This window comes from Xyrauchen texanus, chromosome 50 (assembly GCF_025860055.1).
Source record: "Xyrauchen texanus isolate HMW12.3.18 chromosome 50, RBS_HiC_50CHRs, whole genome shotgun sequence".
In the NCBI taxonomy this organism is placed as follows: Eukaryota; Metazoa; Chordata; class Actinopteri; order Cypriniformes; family Catostomidae; genus Xyrauchen; species Xyrauchen texanus.
The window spans coordinates 14,850,727-14,868,947 of record NC_068325.1 but is presented as its reverse complement, the minus strand read 5'-3'; the positions used below and the strand labels follow the sequence as shown (position 1 = coordinate 14,868,947).

Genomic DNA, 18,221 nt, shown 5'->3' with positions numbered 1-18,221 from the left:
TCAAGTGCCCATTTACTCATGTGCCATCTGCAGTGAAAGCCATTTACACATCTGCCCAAAGAAAGATATGTCTGTCATCATTCTTTTGTCTTTATTCTGCACATTAACACTTTTATACACTCATTATTGTAATAGTATCAGTGTCATCTTAAATTACACTAACAGAGTGTAATCAGCACATGTGTAGCATTTTAGGACATGTCTTGAATTAATAATGTAAACAAGACATATGAAACATTTTCTACTGCATATACAGTATATTACTTTAATACATTGAGTGGTTAAAACAGCTTCTTTTACTGATCTCATGTGAATTCTACTCATAGAATGAGGCATAAAGTCATTGATAACACATTTTAATGTCACATTAGTTAAGGTTTTCATATAGCATCCTCATATTTAAATGCTCCTCTAAACTCCTCCCATAGTCTTTATGTTCCTCACGTTCTATGAGACACTATCATGCTTGCTAAATCAAAATTTTAGACGTGAATGCACTTCATTCATAAAAACTATTTAACTACTGTTCCATATAGATGTTAACAGCATTCATAAGCAATTTTGATGCCTAACTTATATGACGTGGGCGTGGATTATAATAATTGTGAATGAATGTGCATACTCCCCCGATTTAAATTTTTTTGGAATTCACTACCATACACAGGTTTTACTAACAAATCTGTGGAGTACGAAGCATTTGTGAATCTGGCGGAAAGTTTTTGAGAAGGTCCATTTTACACGCAAATTACTCCAAATTGACTTATAGATTTACGAAAGTTTCAAGAATGTGGCCTATTGGTTCTTCAATTCATTACATTTCTCTATGGAAGTAAAAGTTGTACCTTTTTGTTCAATTTCACCACCTCGTACTTCGTACAGAGTTGGTATTGATACAATCTTGAAATAAATACTATTATTATGATCTGCCACAAACAATATCCCATCAACAACTCTTGTTAACATGCTCAAAAGACAATAGGAAACTTCTAGAAGAGCGAACTTCAGGTACCACATGAGGTACAAGGGCATTTGCCAAAACCAGGAAGCAGCACCAGTCTAAACAAGAGTGTTTAGTTTCTTGCCTTCTCCACTCTGATTGTTGCAAGATGCCATTATGTTCCAGGTTATTAAACTGTAAAGGGAACAGCATGAAGCCAAATAAATGTTTTCTCATCATTTGTTATCTTGTTAGCATCAATATTACTCGTCTCAGATGTAGGACTGATACCTCAACAATGTCTTCTTTGAAATGTCATATGAAGAAAATCTATAGTGCACTTCAAGATCAGTTAAGTTGTATGCATGCTAATGAGCTACAAGACTGAAAAGTATTGTAGAAAAGTGATGATAAAAATACTCTCCAAACCAGACGTTCTTGTTTCAATAAGTGATTAATGTTTAGAGAAAAAGCCTGATTTTGTTGGTGAAAATGCTAAACAAAGAAAGGTATAGGGACCTGCTGCAAATGTGCTCCGCCAATTAGAAACACACCACATACTCATCGGCCAGTTTGCCAGAGGAAGCAAGGGAAAACTGGCCAATAATGAAGCCATTGTTGTGCTACAGCAAGAAATTGAAAATCTGTCTGGAATCAATGGGAATGAAATCCAGAACAATTTACTGGAGCTGAGCTGCGTGCAAAAACACAACCATTAGAGCATTAACATATCTGTGTATAGATAGCAAAGCATTAAATTGTTGATGATCCTGATCATTTTTAATAACAAATATGATTTTGCATAAACAAAATAAATTCTACATTTAAGACCATTATGATTTTTGTATTGTGACATTACAAGACACCAAAGCACATATTACACATTATAGGGCAGGTTTAAAGGCAGACATATGTAGCATAAAAGCACTTTGTATTAGTTCTTCTGTTAAAACCTGTTTTATTTGTGCTGTAAAGTTATTTATATTGTCGTTTTTACGGTTATTTTAGGGTTTACTCCGTAACGTCATCATGGTACCAAAGTAGTAAAATTGGATGTATCTTCACACTGAAAAGTTTAGTAAGTGATTTTTTTCACACTAAAATCATATTAACATGCATATTCGTCTTGTGGCTATACTTTAAAAACAGTGCGTATTTACAAGTTTACAGAGTGGCCACAATAACCTCTTCTCTGAACCCGCAGGCAGGTCCAAAAGGAGTCATAATATGACCAGAGTAGTCAGAACCAGACCATCCAAGACCCAGACCAATGACAGACCTCCCAAGACCCGACCAAGACTAGGCCCTTCAAGACCCAGATCCAGACCAAGACCTGTCGGTCCAAGAAGCAGGCAGTACATTTTAATGAACTAAGATGCTGAATTTATATTTTGAAGAAACTGGTGGACAGCCAGAGTAGAGGTCTGCATGGCATTGGTCTCATTTTCACAGCATGTACACCCATTCCTTTTATTTCTCCACCACTTTACCCTCCAGGTGTCACAAAGCTGTTCATCTTTCTACTGTAATAAAAGTATGATACAAAAGTGTTATTTATGGCTCTTTATTACAGGTATCTTTTTTAAAAAGAAGAAAAAAATCAAAAAAGGAATGCTAATAGATTGTTAATGAAATAATACAATTTCAGTTGTTTATCCAATAAGATTCTAATGTATTCTTAGTGAATACTTATCTGATGATTCCTTTAGGATTTGTTTTTTAAAGATTATTGCATCATAAATGAACACTCAAACACAAATGCCTGCTTCACATGTTAACATTAAAAGTCGGCTGAATTTATTTGAGGTTGAAATTTTTATCACATTTAGTGCACTGGAAATACACTGAGGTCTTGACTTCGACCATAATCCGAGACCTAGATCCAGACATTTATATGGTCTTAAGACGTCTTGAGACCAAGACCACAAGATCAAGAGTCCAACTCTGACTTTGACATGAAAAAAGTTTATGCGTAAAAGTCTGTGAATCTGAAATTTTCACAGATAACGTCACTTCTACATAAAATAACAAAATAAGCCCTGAAATCATTTGCGTCGCAAATCAGCACCACCTAGACATCATGTGGTGGAAATATTCATATGAATATAAAAGTCTTTAAAATAGCTCTTAGATAGACAATCCATAAATAATTGAAAGCTCTTATTCTCCGGAATGTGACTGTGCAGTTAATTGTGTTGCACTAATAACATCGTTTAATAGATTTTCAGAAGTATCACAAAGTGAAATATGATTTCTGCAAGACATCTCTTTTGTGCACCGATCACTGCTGCTGTTAGCCCAAATAGTTAAAAACATCTGCTTTCACCTTAGGCAGTTTTTTTTTTAAAGAGACATTTTTTACTTGTCTGTGAGCTTGCTTGTGTGAATAATCCAATGTTATATCTTAGATGTCCAGAACAAATTATGTAGTCCAGCAGAAAACGCATGCTAAACAAATCATCAGAAATACATGTCATCGACTATTGATGAAAAGGGGAATGATCTCAGCTTTCTAATGACACTAGATTGTGCTTCTAGTCCACTCAAAGGCCGAGATATTCGATGAAACATTGAAGCAAAGGGACAGCTGGTCTCAATATGCACATATCTGTTTGTGTTTATGGTCAATATTGCCTGTGTTTGTTTGTTGTGCCACTAAACGGAATATTGTGCGTGACGGGTGCCAGCAGCACACAGCCTAAGACTAAGGGCCTGGCAGAGAAAAGGAAGTCGGGTAAAGAGAAGAGGCTTGAGCTATGGCCATAAGGACCATCTGCTTCCAGCATATTCACTTAACCAAGATGAGCTACACCAGCTTCGTGTTTAACAACATTTCCAGTCATTATTGGAGTTGATAAATGCCTTAAAAGCGATGGTAATTTTGTTCCTACGTTGACGAAAACAAACTCCAAGACAATTAACCCCACGAAACAGATTAATGACTAGCTGACAGATAACCTTTCTCTGGGAGTGTTTCAGGACACTCCTTAGTGTCCTTCAAGTGCTATTTATACCGATGGACATTTAAAGACATCACAACTGATCATTTGAAGGCATTCATCAATTCTGTTAGTGGAAAGTTGATGCTTTGAGTCAGGAAAAACATACAACTTTTGAAGGATTTGCTATGTTGCATGAGTACAAAACTAGGACGCATGTTTCCACGGAAAGCCCTGCAGACATAGACCTAATGAATGGCAGCCAAATGCTGATAAGGTATGCCAAATTCCACAGTTCTGCATTTCCCGAAAACAAGATGTGGTGCCTACTTTATGGCAGTAGGCGGTTTATGTTGTGCAGGGCTCTTTCCCTCCAATATATCCGCTGCAGTGATGTCCATTTTGGCACATCATAGTAAATCAGAAAGAATGGCAATGAATGGCAGCCAAAGCTGTCAGTAAGATGTCCGATGTCAGCCAGCAGCAGTACTGTTGTCTTGACCTTCACTCATCTTCCAACTCATAACCCCCCCCCATCTCTTCAGTCCTGCCCCCCACAACAACCCTCAACAAAATCACAACATACCACATTAGACTTTTCACATTAATAATGGACATCACATTAAATACCTCAATATCTTAAATAGTTTACAAATGCTTCGCCTACTTGTGTTTGAAAAAAAACATCCAACTCCTTCATTTTAAAACTGACATATAAGTATTGCATAAAAATACCTGGTTACAATTACAAAAAGTATTGTGGTGGTGCCATGGTAGATTGAAGGTATCAAATGGTATTATCTTTGTACTTTTTACAAAGTACTGTGCTATTGAAAGGTTACCATATTTGGGTACCGTTTTATTTACCATATTATTTGCATGGTACTCCAAAAATACCAGAGTATTACCATCGTAAATGTAAAAAAAAACAGGGTATAAGCTTAGTACATGTCATAAATCATTATATGACAATATTATTACTGTATGTCCAAAAACAAGATAATACCATGGTACTTTTTTATTAGTGTACCCAATTTTCATTTCATATAATACATGTAAACAATGTACGATGCTAAGGATAAGATTGGATAAGAGACGCATCCTAGTTGACAGGACTCGTCGTAATGGGAGAATTCAAGATTTACGTTAGATTTCTAAGTACTCACAAACTAATTTGAGGGGGAAATAGTGTCTTATATTGAGAAATGATGGTGTCTGAAACATGATTTATCTCGATCTGTTCATGAACTGGCACTTTAATGACATTTTTAGCATCAGATCGACGTTGAAACTCACCTCGGGTAAATTGCTGCTCACGCGCACCTGCTGCTTGACGGCGGGAAACGTCTCCGGTTACTCACATAAACTCTGTCCCCTGAAATTAAGGGAATGAGACATTGCATTTGAATGCTATGGGGAAAATCAATTTTCCACGACCTAGTTGAAGCCCTTGTATCAAACAATTACGTTTGAACTCAGAATTTCTTACTGAGGGACAAGAACGTCTTGCTCCTCGAAACTTTGACGTAGTGAGGAAGAAGCACACTCAGCAATCTTATGTGTGCGCACATGTTTTTTTCTGCTGAAAAGAAATTTTATGTTGTGTTTTGTGTTTATTAATATCTCCATAATTTCTGAAACCTATTTTCGCAACCAATCGAACTGAGTTTTGGACTTTGTTGATGACAGAGTAAAGGAGACACACCAGGGGAAGCGCGTTTTTGTGATCGCCGGCCACTTGTAGAACAAAGGCATCCACTCCCAAGCAGTACCATAGAGGACAGTGACTGTCTCTGCTGAGGCAAATAGGTCGACTTTTGCTTTGTCTAAAATTCCCCAAATCCTCAGAACCGTCTGAGGAGGAAGTCTCCATTCCACCCACCATCGGTCCCTGGCACGACAACATGTCCGCACCACAGTTCAGACAGCCCAAAACATATGTTGTGTACAGGGAGAGGAGATGGCATGTACTCCACACAAGGAGGCGTTGCGTCAGGCTCATCACTGGTAGCGATTGAGTGCCGCCCTGGCAATTTATGTACGCCACCACTGACATATTGTCTGAGTGAATTAGAACGTGATGATTCATTATGTCAGAATGTTAAGCTTTCACCGCTAAGAAGATGGCATGCATTTCCAAGCATTTGATATGCCATGACCGTTTCACACTTTCCAAGTGCCGAAAGTCAGGCATCCATCATACAGTGCGCCCCAACCCGTGTTGGACGCATCCGAGGTCACCACTTTCTGCCTGAAAACCTGACCAAGCATCACGCCCTGCTGATAAAGGTTTGGAGCTGTCCATGGTGCTAGAGCAGCCAGGCAGCGGCGAGTCACAGTGACAGTCATGCGCCAGATGCCAGGCGTGACTCGGTACATGAAGTTTGAACCAGCAATGGAGAGGTCTCATGTTTCAAAGACCTAACGGTATGATGGCGGATGCTGCCACCATAAAACCTAGTATTTTCTGAAAAGACCTCACTGGAAATGTTTTCCCTAGTTTGTACTTTCCCCTTGAACGCGAATCTCAAAAACAGCCTGTGGCGAGGTTCAATTCGGAAATTAAATTACGCGTCCTTTAGATCTATAGACTCAAAACAGTCCTGTGGGTGGATGTGCGATAAGATCTGTTTCTGTGTTAACATTTTGAATGTGAGTTTGCCAACGTGATTCAAGCATCTCAGATATAGGATCGGCCGAAGCTGACCATCTTTTTTCGGAATGAGAATATAGCGGCTGTAATACCCTTTGTAAGTTTTGCAGTCTGGAACCATCTCTATCACGTGTTTTGTGAGGAGATTGTGAATCTCTGCCCATAACAACGGTGCGTCTTGTGATGGAACCATGGATGGTATAATTGTTCCCATAAGGGGTGGGTACTGATGCCCAAACATAAACAAAACTAACAATAGAGTTCAATAGGGAGCCGGGAGGTGGGGTCCTTGAGGCATGGTTTGGTGAGACAGGGCATGCAGCATGGCATGGTGAGAAAAGGTGTGAAGCATGGCCTGGCGAGACAGACGTGAAGCATGGCCTGGCGAGACAGGGTGTGGAGCAGGAGACCAGGGCAAAGCCGTTGGAGGGTTTGGTGACAGCTCCTGGAAGGGAGCGGGGTCCGGCGGTTTGGGGAATGACCACAGAACAGGGACAGGGTCAAGAGGCCTGGGAGCTGTGCAAGTCTCAGGGATTGGCCGCAACAGGGGAACAGTCTTAGTAGCCGTAAGCACAGGCAGTGTGCAAACAACATTACACCAACACAATACTTGACCAAGGACAATGGCAAACACATAGACTTAGGTAACCACATGATATCGACAACCAATGACTAAACTAATGAACATGATAACAAGACTAATAAACCGGAACCAATAATAAAACAGAACTTATAATAAGATAACAAGACACATGAAACCAGATACTGACATGACAGGAACAAATGAGAGGAACAGGACACATGTTCAGCCATCCATAAATGTTGCCCCGTTAATTTGCATTGTAAGTGCCTCACTGTAACCTTGATTTTAGAATTACATCTTTTTTTTTTTTTGTGGTAATCAGCATTATGCAACAAATGCTGTCGATTGAGCTTAAATTGTATTGAACACAGAACATTCATTTAAAGAGTGTTAAGGGATTAATGGAAAGGAGGAGGCAAGAACCAGCTTAACGATATAAAAAATAGTTTAATATAAAACTGAATCAAAAAGACAAACACACACAGGTGTCGGACAGCTGTCCATAAATCTCTCTCTCTGTCGCACTGCCATCTTTGGTCGGCCTGTATCCCTCTCGAGGCCTAATTAGCCTGATTAGGGGCCGGGTGTGCGGAATCCCGGAAACCCGGACCCTCCCTCCTCCCTGCCACAAAGAGTAACTTGAATAGTCCTTTAACACAGCAGGCTATGCAAAAACGACAGCAAATGCATTGTAACAATAAGGAACAATGTCATTTTTTTAAATTTATGTACCAATTTGGAATGCCCAATTCCCACTACTTAGTAGGTCCTCATGGTGGCGCGGTTACTCACCTCAATCCGGGTAGCGGAGGACAAGTCTCAGTTGCCTCCACTTCTGAGACAGTCAATCTGCACATCTTATCGCGTGGGTCATTGTGCATAACACCACGGAGACTCACAGCATGTGGAGGCTCATGCTACTCTCCGCGATCCACGCACAGCTTACCATGCGCTCCATTGAGAGCGAGAACCACTTATCGCAACCATGAGGAGGTCACCCCATGTGACTCTACCCTCCCTAGCAACCGGGCCAATTTGGTTGGCTAGGAGACCTGGCTGGAGTCACTCAGCACACCAGGCTTGCTTCATTTAATTAATTAGATGTGAAAGCAAATACATTATGAACATTACATCTGAACTTAGAACTCTTTCAGACACATTTGGATGGATAAACTACTGTATCACAGGTATCATAAATCGTAACACACTGTTTCCTCTAAAACAGGGACATTAGATCACTGAATGCTGATGAATGACAGCATTAATTGAAAATTGTCACTATTGGTGAATAACATATTGAGATTTTGGAAGATAATGTGTGGGGAGAGAAAGTTTTGGAAATTAGGAAAAATGGAGGAAGGCAGGAGGGAGTAGGTGTCACGTCTAGATGTGTTTTTGTTCATGTTTTGTGTTAATGTCTTTTATTTTGAAAAGTGTTTCCAAGTGATTATGCTGTTTCCCTCATGTTCATGTGTCCTGTTCCCATTGTCTTATTATTAGTTCTGTTATGTCATTAGTTCATGGTCATTGTCTTGTTATCTTGTTTATTAGTTCAGTCTTGTGATTGTTGTCTTGTTTACTTGTTACCCATGTCTGTATATTTAAGCCTTCATGTTTTCCATTGTCTCTGGTCAGGTATTGTTAATGTAACTTTGTTGGGTTTTTCATGTCAAGTCAAGTTTAGTCAAGTTCACGGTTTTTGGATTTCACATTTGTAATAAACTGCACTTGGGTTCTTCACATCATCTCGTCTCCGTCTGCCTGTCATTGCTAGCCCATCGTTACAGTAGGACAGGGAACGAGGTCTACTCAAGGTGATCTCCTACCAGACCGTATAAATGAAGCCAGGAACTTATCGGATTAAGATCCTGATCTGACCCATTCTTCAAGTTATTTCTTTTTTTACTTAAAAAGTGTGCCTAAAAAGGATTATAACATAGAAATTAACAATTGATTTAATAAATATTATTTGGATAGTTCACCAAAAAATGCATTTATTTAAATGAATAAAACCATTTTACTAACTTAGACTGGTAAATCTTTGACCAATACACACACAAAAAAAAATCCTCTTAAAGAGATCCCAAGCTATCAGTGAGCTTTTGAGGGACTGGTATGGACTAAGCCCTGATCATAGGGAACAATGTAGTTTTGGCCCTTTCCCTCTTTTGCTATTTAGCATAATTAATTTGATCAGCCTACAGTAAGCCTCAGCGCTTTCATGCCTCCTGCCACAGTTAATCATATCCATGTGTTAACTGGACAAACGACAGACATCATGCTGGACTGGCTGGACACACTGAGACAAAACAATGTGTTTAATTTTGTCGTGGTAAGATCAAACTTGTGCTTGAGCTGATGAATAAAGTATAAAGACATTTGAATATTTAAAATTCAGGTGCCTATATGCCAATGATAATCAACCAGGGGTACATACCCCACTTGGAATTTTTTATTTGATTTACTTTATTAAACAGAAAAAATTATAGATTTAACTAACTATTGTTATTATTCTCATGATATGTTAAGTTTACCAGAAACAGGGGGTATAAAAAAATACAACAATTATTAAAAGCTTCTTAGCACAAGACATTGCTGTCAACAATTATACCTTTATTAAATGGATAATGCACCCAAAACTTAAAATTCATTTAATCATTTAATCATTTACTCACCCTCATGCCATTCCAGATGTGTATGACCTTCTGCTGAACACAAATGAAGATTTTTAGAAGAATATCTCTGATCATAGGTCCATACAATGCAATTCAAAACTATGAAGCTCTAAAAAACATAAAGGCAGCATAAAAGTAATCCATAAGACTTCAGTATTTAAATCTACAGCATATCTTCTGAAGTGAAATATGTGTGTGTGAGAAACAGATTACTAAGTACATTTTTTACTATAAATCTCCACTTTCACTTTCACTTATCACATTTCATTCTTCTTTTGTTTTTGCCGATTCACATTATTTATGCATAGCACCACCTACTGTGCAGGGAGGAGAACTTATAGCAAAAAGTACTTAAATATAGTACTTAAATATTGATCTGTTTCTCACCCATACCTATCATATCACTTCTAAAGAAATAGATTTAACCACTGAAGTAAAATTGATTACTGTTATGCTGCCTTTATGTGCTTTTCTGAGCTTCAAAGTTTTGGACCCTGTTCACATGCATTTTATGGACCAACAAAGCTGAGATATTCTTCTAAGAAAATCTTTGTTCATGTCCAGCAGAAGAAAGAATGTCATGCACATCTGGGATGGCATGAGGGTGAGTAACTGATGAGAGAATTTAAATTTGGGGGTAAAATATGCCTTTAATATTCCTCTATTATCCCATCCATCATATCTGCAATATCTTAATTTTTCAAGAATGTCATTAAGGGACTCCAATTGTCTTCAAAAATCTCATATCTATATTTAAAAATGTATGTTATTTTCTCCAGTGACATGTTAATTGCCATTTCTTTTAACACTCTCCCTATGTTGGCTCTATCCAAGGGTGTAGATTTGGCTTGAAAATTGGGGGTTGCAGCGTGAAGCATTTACCCATGTTTCCATTGATCATGGTATAAAAATGTGTGAACCTACACCGCTGAGTGCATCAATTTGTTTCTCTCTCTTATAAAAAGTAATAAGATGTTTTGCTTATAAAATACATATCTATAAATATATATTCCTTTATTCTCTGTCTTATATTATGTGGGTATAAATTAAATATAAAAAAGGGGCAAAGAGGCAAAGTATCCCATTACATCATATGTTTTACTTCTTTCCAGAATTTCAATATCTCTTGACACCCCCTAAAAGCAAAATTATGTTTAGTATATACTGGGTTAGGAACCCAATGTGCCTTTTTGATGGGGCTGTTTGGGTACATAAGACAAACCAGGTTGGGAAATACTAATCTAAGTAGTACACAAATGAGTGGAAAAATACTTAATCTACAATTTAATTGTTTAATTTAACATTTACTTATATTATCCTGTTAGAAACATGCATCTCAGAAAAGTTCCCAAAGAGTCACTAAATCAAAATATCAAACTTCAAAATGACAAAATGTATTTCAAGCTAGTTAAAAAGGTGTTTGTTTTTTGCATATTTAATTGGACAGACATTATGTTTTTTATTTTGGAAATGGAGCACTGTGGAAACATATGTTCACCAAGCATTAGCAGATGTCCTTCTCAGTGCTGCGGCACAAAACCAGAAAAAGCATGCAGGCATCACAATCACTTTGAGCTAGTGTGCCATGGGCATGCTTTGCTCGGGCTGTAACATCTCCATCATGCTCATTTGAGACATTTATGCTCGATATTTACAATTTACATGGTGCATTCAAGCCTTATCGAATGCAAAACATTCATCAGATACACTCAGGCTATGTTTGGAATAGCATACTACTACTACTGCTGCAACTAAAACAACACAATTCTAGAACATTGTGTACAAAGTGATTTAACTGCATTCTATCCAATCAAATTGGTAAAATGTAAGTTTACTTAATCGATTTGAGTTAGGACTACATAAATACTATTGACCATTTTGTACCATTGGTGATGGGCAGGGCAAAATAAATGAAGTTGGACCAACATATGAAAATTTACGATAGTAAACTTTATTAAATTGAGTTTCACTAACCTAATCAAATTGAGTTTAAACTACTATAGTACATTGATTTGACCTAATTTATTAATAAATTAAGTTGTATCAACATAAGAAAATTAATTAAAGTATACATTATTCAATTGAGTTTGACTAACTTAATCATGTTGAGTTAAACTACTATAGTACATTGATTTGACCTAATTTGTTAATAAATTAAGTTGGACCAACATAAGAAAATTTATTAAAGGAAACATTATTAAATTAAGTTTGACTAGCCTAATCAAGTTGAGTTTAAACTACTATAGTACATTGATTTGACCAAATTTATTAATAAATTAAGTTGGACCAACATAAGAAAATTAATTAAAGTAAACATTATTAAATTGAGTTTGACTAACCTAATCAAGTTGAGTTTAAACTACTATAGTACATTGATTTGACCTAATTTATTAATAAATAATTTTGCACCAATGTAAGAAAATTAAAGTAAACATTATTAAATTTAAGTTGATTAACCTAATGAAGTTTAGTTTAAGCTAATGTAGTGCATTGAGTTTAACCAAATTAACTAAATATTGTTTGCTCAATGAAAATATCAATCTAAATTAACAAAATTTAATTGCATGTAAAAACTTTTACTAATTCAATTAATTAAGGGTTATGACTTAATTTTTTGAGTGGGTAATCATAAATAAAAGGTCATAGAAAGATCATGCAAATTTAAAAAACATGGGAACCCTGTAATAAGACAGCATTGCATTCCGAACACAGCCTCAAATCGAATAATTGTTTTGCTGGGGGGGGAAACAGGGAAGTAGAACATATAGAAAGTGATGACACTCGTATTCACAGCACATTCACGCATATGAATAACTGCGGGTGAGAAGGCGAGTCGGCCAGAAAAGAAACAGAATATGGAAGTGTTGCCGTCTGCAGTGCATCTTTGTGCCGTTCGCTTGCCCCCCTTTCACAGTGGGCGCAGATTAACAGACGAGCAGGGCTGTCTGGCAGTCACACTGGCCTGGTACAGTGCCATCACTCCCCAAGAGAGAGCATTAAAGAAATGCTCTGCACTTTGTGATATTGCCACTGAAAGACCACCTAAACCCAATACACACATACTAAACCCAAAGGATGGTAGATTTCAAAATGACATCAAAAGGGTGTTTTCCAACTCAAATAGCTCTCTGATCTTGTGGTCCCTGCAGTCTGTGTTGATTTATGTACCATGAAGTACATCTCATTTGCAAGTTCTTCATACACTGGGCCCAAAAAGTATTTAGACACTTGAACCACACTTAATGTACAGTATAAATGTCTTTGCATTACATTAGAAAATATAAATCAATTGGCATTTTTATTAGATATGTGTAGCACACTTTTCAAACAAAACATTTTACAAAGGTTTGTCAGGTTTCTGATGATAATACAATATATTGTTTGAAATTAGGACAAGTATTTGGACACTGTGAGGATGCCAAATGTTAGTGGAAAATGTGTCAGACTGCAATTCATAACACAACACAAGTGGGCGTTGCATTCTGAAAGGTTACTGGAAGGTTGCTGGAAGGTTACATCTGGAAGAAGTATTTTAACGTTGTTTGCTCACCTGCAATACACCTATAAGATGTATCTTAGTAAGTATGTTTCGGATGTAAATAAGACATTTACCAGGTGTCTTTGAGATGTTTATGTAAATCTGATCTTTTTAAGATGTTTAGCAAATGCAAATTAAATTGTGATGCTTTCCAGATGAAAAGACTTAAAACAGACATCTCAGAGATGTACGTGTGCTATATTGGGAAGGACCAGAGGCTCAGTGGTTGTGTTTGGCTTGGTGGCTGCTAACTGGAGGGCTGCCCCAGCACCTTGTTAGCTGCCTGCCAGCCCTCAGGTCTGGTGACAGACACAAGTGGAGACTGCTGGAACAGATCTGAGCCTGGACACCAAGGCCAAAGCTTAAAGAGTGTCAGTTCTGACTAGTAAAGTGATTCTTCTTATACCCAGTTCTCTGCCAGGTTTAAATGTTAATAGGTAGCATCACAGTTCAATACCTCAACCTGAGAAACCTAAGACCTTAAAAGAAAATGCAAATAAGAACTTACTAAGAATTTACTATTCACTTAGAACTTTTATATTTAAAGGATATGTTCACCCAAAAATGAATATTCAGTCATTGTTTACTCACCCTTGTGTTGTTTTTAACCCTATATGACTTTCTTTCTTCTTCTTAACACAAAGGGAGAAAATGTGAAAAAATGTTGTGCTCAGTGATGTCATATAATGGCAGTTCATGGTGACCACATCTTCAAGCTTCAAAAGAACACAAAAGTATCATTTAGAAGTCTAATAAATTATTCCATGAGACTCATGATTGTTATGAAAGCATATAATAAGGTTTGGTGAGAAACAAACTGAAATCTTGTGCATTATTTTTGTTCTGTCAATCGAACAATCGTGATTAATCACAATTAATCAAAAAAACACAATTTGTAGTTAATTGCGATTAATCACAGATTTTGAAAACGCTGAAATGTAACATTATATATAGTATAGTGCTGTGGCATGTGCATCAGTGTAATGACTCTGGACGGACACAATACAAAGGTTTCGCCCTTCACAACAGTGTTTATGCTGCATTAACGCTGTTTCAAATTAATCACATGCCTTAACGTGTTAATTCTGACAGCTCTAATTATTTAGTGAAACTGTTGACCAACCGTTGATCTCCTGTGCGCAGTGTTAGGGCACGAGAACAACAGTTCACGCAGCCCCCTCACGACATTGGGCTTTACAAGCGAAAACGGTTTTGTTTACCTAAAAACACGTCCTGCACAGTGATATTGACAAACGAACACAACACAGTTGCACAAGAGTTTGTTGTCGATTAATTCATGCATTTATATGCCCAGCCTTTTTTTTTTTTAAACTGAGTGTAGTGGTTGATGCATGTCCTCTGACAGTTTGAGCCTTGGTGCTCATGTAGGCAATGCAGGTTTGAATCCAGCTTGTGACATTTACCAGTCCCATCTTTTCCATCCTCGCCCCATAATGCCTTGGACTTTTTCTTTTGCTGTATCAATAGAAGTGGCAAGGAATTTAATTGTATTTATATATTTAAAGGCAAAGTGTGTAATTCCTGCACCACTTGTGTTGTCAAACAAAATTGAAAGTCTTCCAATGGTTGGACAAACAGACATTAAAGCCCCAAACTCACACCACTGGTTGAGTCAATGTTGTTAAATTACGTGACTGTAGAGACGTTTTGCCGAAATGATATTACATGGTCCCTTACACGTATCGCAACAGCTCCAAGGTGAAATGTCCACTGAGTGGTGCTAAAAGCGAGTTGAGTTGTCTCCCAAAAAGATATCATCAAACTAAATCTAAATCAACAAAAACCAACCTCTCTACCTTAAACCTTGAACCTAAACGTAGCTAGAAGTGTCATAAAGAGCAAATGTGACATGATAAACACGATTGCTAAGCAACCACGTCATTCTGTGGTGCTTCTATGACACTTTCTACACACGTGTTACATGTTCTTAAGGACTCCTACCACAGACCTTTGCATCACAGGTGCAACGCTCTATCAGTTGAGCTACCGTGCAATTTGGTTATATGCGAACAAGCTAGTAAATGTAGTTGGTTGTGTAATACAAACTTTAAAATGTTTAGCCTTACAAGTGATCAGCATTGTGAGAGAAACAAGCTGTTTAAAAATGGTTTATCTGCCCTTTTACTCTTGATTTGTGTAAAAGGAACTAAAATTAGTTGTTTTAACACCTGTAGTGTACATTTTATTAGGAAACTGCTGAAATATATACATTTTAAAATAATTTTGCCAAAATGTAGGCACGGTTATGTGTTTCTATGTCACCAGAGTAGGATGTAAGGCTGGTCGGGATGTTCAAACAGAACCATATTTTCATAGTGCCACTTTATAATTTTGGGGGAAATAAACCTAAAGAATACACAATCTAATATCACATCTAAAACCACATGTAATATCTCTTTAACTACTATTTGGCTTTACATGAATGTTTTAGAAAGAATACATCTATACATCAAAAAGCTAGCAATGATAGTCAACATTTCTAACCAGGTCAGAAAGAAAATATAATTATGAGGTCATCATCCAATCACTCACTGTCCATTATTATGTTAAACACTCTTGGCTCAGTGCTGTCGTTTATATGCTCTACACTGTAAAAATAATTATTGTGGAAGCTGGAAGGCAGCCATTGAGGGTTGTTTTAGAGTGGTGGTCCATGCCCAGAGTGCCCTGCAGTGAAACAGTTAAAATCACTTTGGAAAGAGACCGTTTATTTGGCACTGAGCGCTACAATACCAAAATGAGATGTCTCAGCACTGAATTAGTATGCATGGTCAATGAATGATACTCTTAAAAGCTGTTTTGTTTAATCATTTTAGTCTAGTTAAAAAGGATCGTAGTCCTTTACTGTACTAAATCACAAGTCATTGTAAGGTATAAATTGTCCCTTCTATTGGTTGGCTGTTATATAATGATTCGCTGCATGCCTGGTTGTCCCTAACACCAAGACATGGGTGATTATGGAAGATTAATGATGAGCAATGGTACAAGGGACTGTGACTGTCGCAGGAGGGATGGCTTCATTAGTTACTGCACTTAATTAGTGTAATTACCCCAAGCTTGTCCTCTTTAAATGTTCAATTATGCGACAAAACCGCTCCCTCTGCTCTCATCGTTCAGCATAGGCTATGTTTGGAATGGAATACTAGCCTACTACAGTAAACTATACTATATATACTGTGTACAGCAAACTATTTTTACAAAATACAGGGTAGCCCAAAAAAAAATGGGGACAGTTTTGATTGCTCATGCATTAAGGTGTTTGCACAATTTTTGGTGCACTTCTATGACTCTGTGACATCATCATGAGCAACAACTTGCTCCAAAAACTAATTAAATTGTTTAGCAAATTTTTTAATGGCAGCAAACTTAGGTGCTTCTCTTTCATCGAGTGGCCCCGTTTTTTGGGGCCAAATTATTTATTTACATATAGCAAGTTGACGTGATGCTCACGTTGACGTCACAGTACACCTTCATGCATTTTTAAGATATGAGCCACCCTGTAGTAAGTACATTACAGTAGACATTATTCCATGATAAACTTTTTAAAAAGTAGTTTGGTACATTTTTGTCATGTGACCAACACCTTTGTATCATGATCTTTTTTTTCTCCCCGTTTTGGAATGCCCAATTCCCAATGCACTCTAAGTCCTCGTGGTGGCGTAGTGACTTGCCTCAATTTAGGTGGCGGAGGACGAATTTCAGTTGCCTCCGCATCTGAGACCATCAATCCATGCATCTTATCACGTGGCTTGTTGAGCGCGTTACAGAGGAGACATAGTGTGTGTGGAGGCTTCATGCTATTCTCCATTGCATCCACAACTCACCACACGCCCCACCGAGAGCAAGAACCACACATTAGAGTGACCACGAGGAAGTTACCCCATATGACTCTACCCTAGAGTAGACTCTATCAGTAGAGTTAACAAAATATGCATTCCCGTTGACTGTATTACATCATTTACCACTAAAAATACAACTCGCTTTTGGTGCCACTCTGTGGACATTTCACCCGTGCCCATTCATTCAACAACACTTCAAGTTTTGGCCACTGGGGGCAGTGATTCAAATTGTGAGACCAAATTTAAAAGCAAAACTGTTGACGAATTCACAATAGGACCAGTCTGACGTTGCCATAGTCACTAATTGAAAACATGCTTGTTTTCTCAATAGCAAGTATTCTTTAAATGTGTGAGGATCACTACTGGGAGAAGATTTATCAAGCTAAAGCAGCTCTGGTTGACGTCATATATTTTCATTCTGTTTTTCCTGCTGTTCCACGTTGTGTGCAGACAGATGTTTGGTAATAAGTGGTTAAATGAGATGATTAAGTAGAGCTGTCAGCAGAGATGAGTTAACTCTATTAACTTATGTTGTTTTAAAAGCTCAGATGTTTACCTATCATACTTTGCAGGATTTGTTTTGAACAACATAAGGGAGACTAACAATTATAAATTTATTTAACAAAATATGTTTATTTTTATGTGAGTGAATCAAACGCAAAACTCAAAGTGCGAGTCTTTCTATAGCTCCATTCTAGGCCCTGGATCCCTCTGTGTGAAGTTTAAAGATCAGGGCAACTATTGACCTTTTTGTCCACTTTGTCATTTCAACCTCCCCTTGTCCTTTAACCTAGATATGTGCAGGAAACATAGCCAAAGGAGTCTCCCATACTGAGCATCAAAATCTCAGGCCTGAAATTAGCATAGGCCAGTAGATGCTCTTAGCAAGAGCTCATTGGCCTTTCTAAGGTATTGCCTCAGGAACAAGTACAAATTATCTTTTGTCCCATAAATATAATTTAGTTTCTTATTCATTATTTTAACGATGCTATTGTGAGCCAAGTTTAAAGGAATAGTTCATCCAACATTTAAAATT

At 37.5% G+C, this 18,221-nt stretch overlaps 1 long non-coding RNA gene across 1 annotated transcript in view; it reads left to right on the top strand.

Annotated features, from left to right (window-relative positions):
• The window catches only part of LOC127640862 (uncharacterized), a 59,085-nt gene extending 56,656 nt beyond the window's left edge, over positions 1-2,429 (top strand). Inside the window, exons 3-4 of the long non-coding RNA XR_007970135.1 lie at positions 1,946-2,015; positions 2,142-2,429. This is a non-coding gene — a long non-coding RNA (uncharacterized LOC127640862). The remainder of the gene's footprint in view (positions 1-1,945; positions 2,016-2,141) is intronic.
• The last annotated feature ends 15,792 nt before the right edge of the window (positions 2,430-18,221 follow it).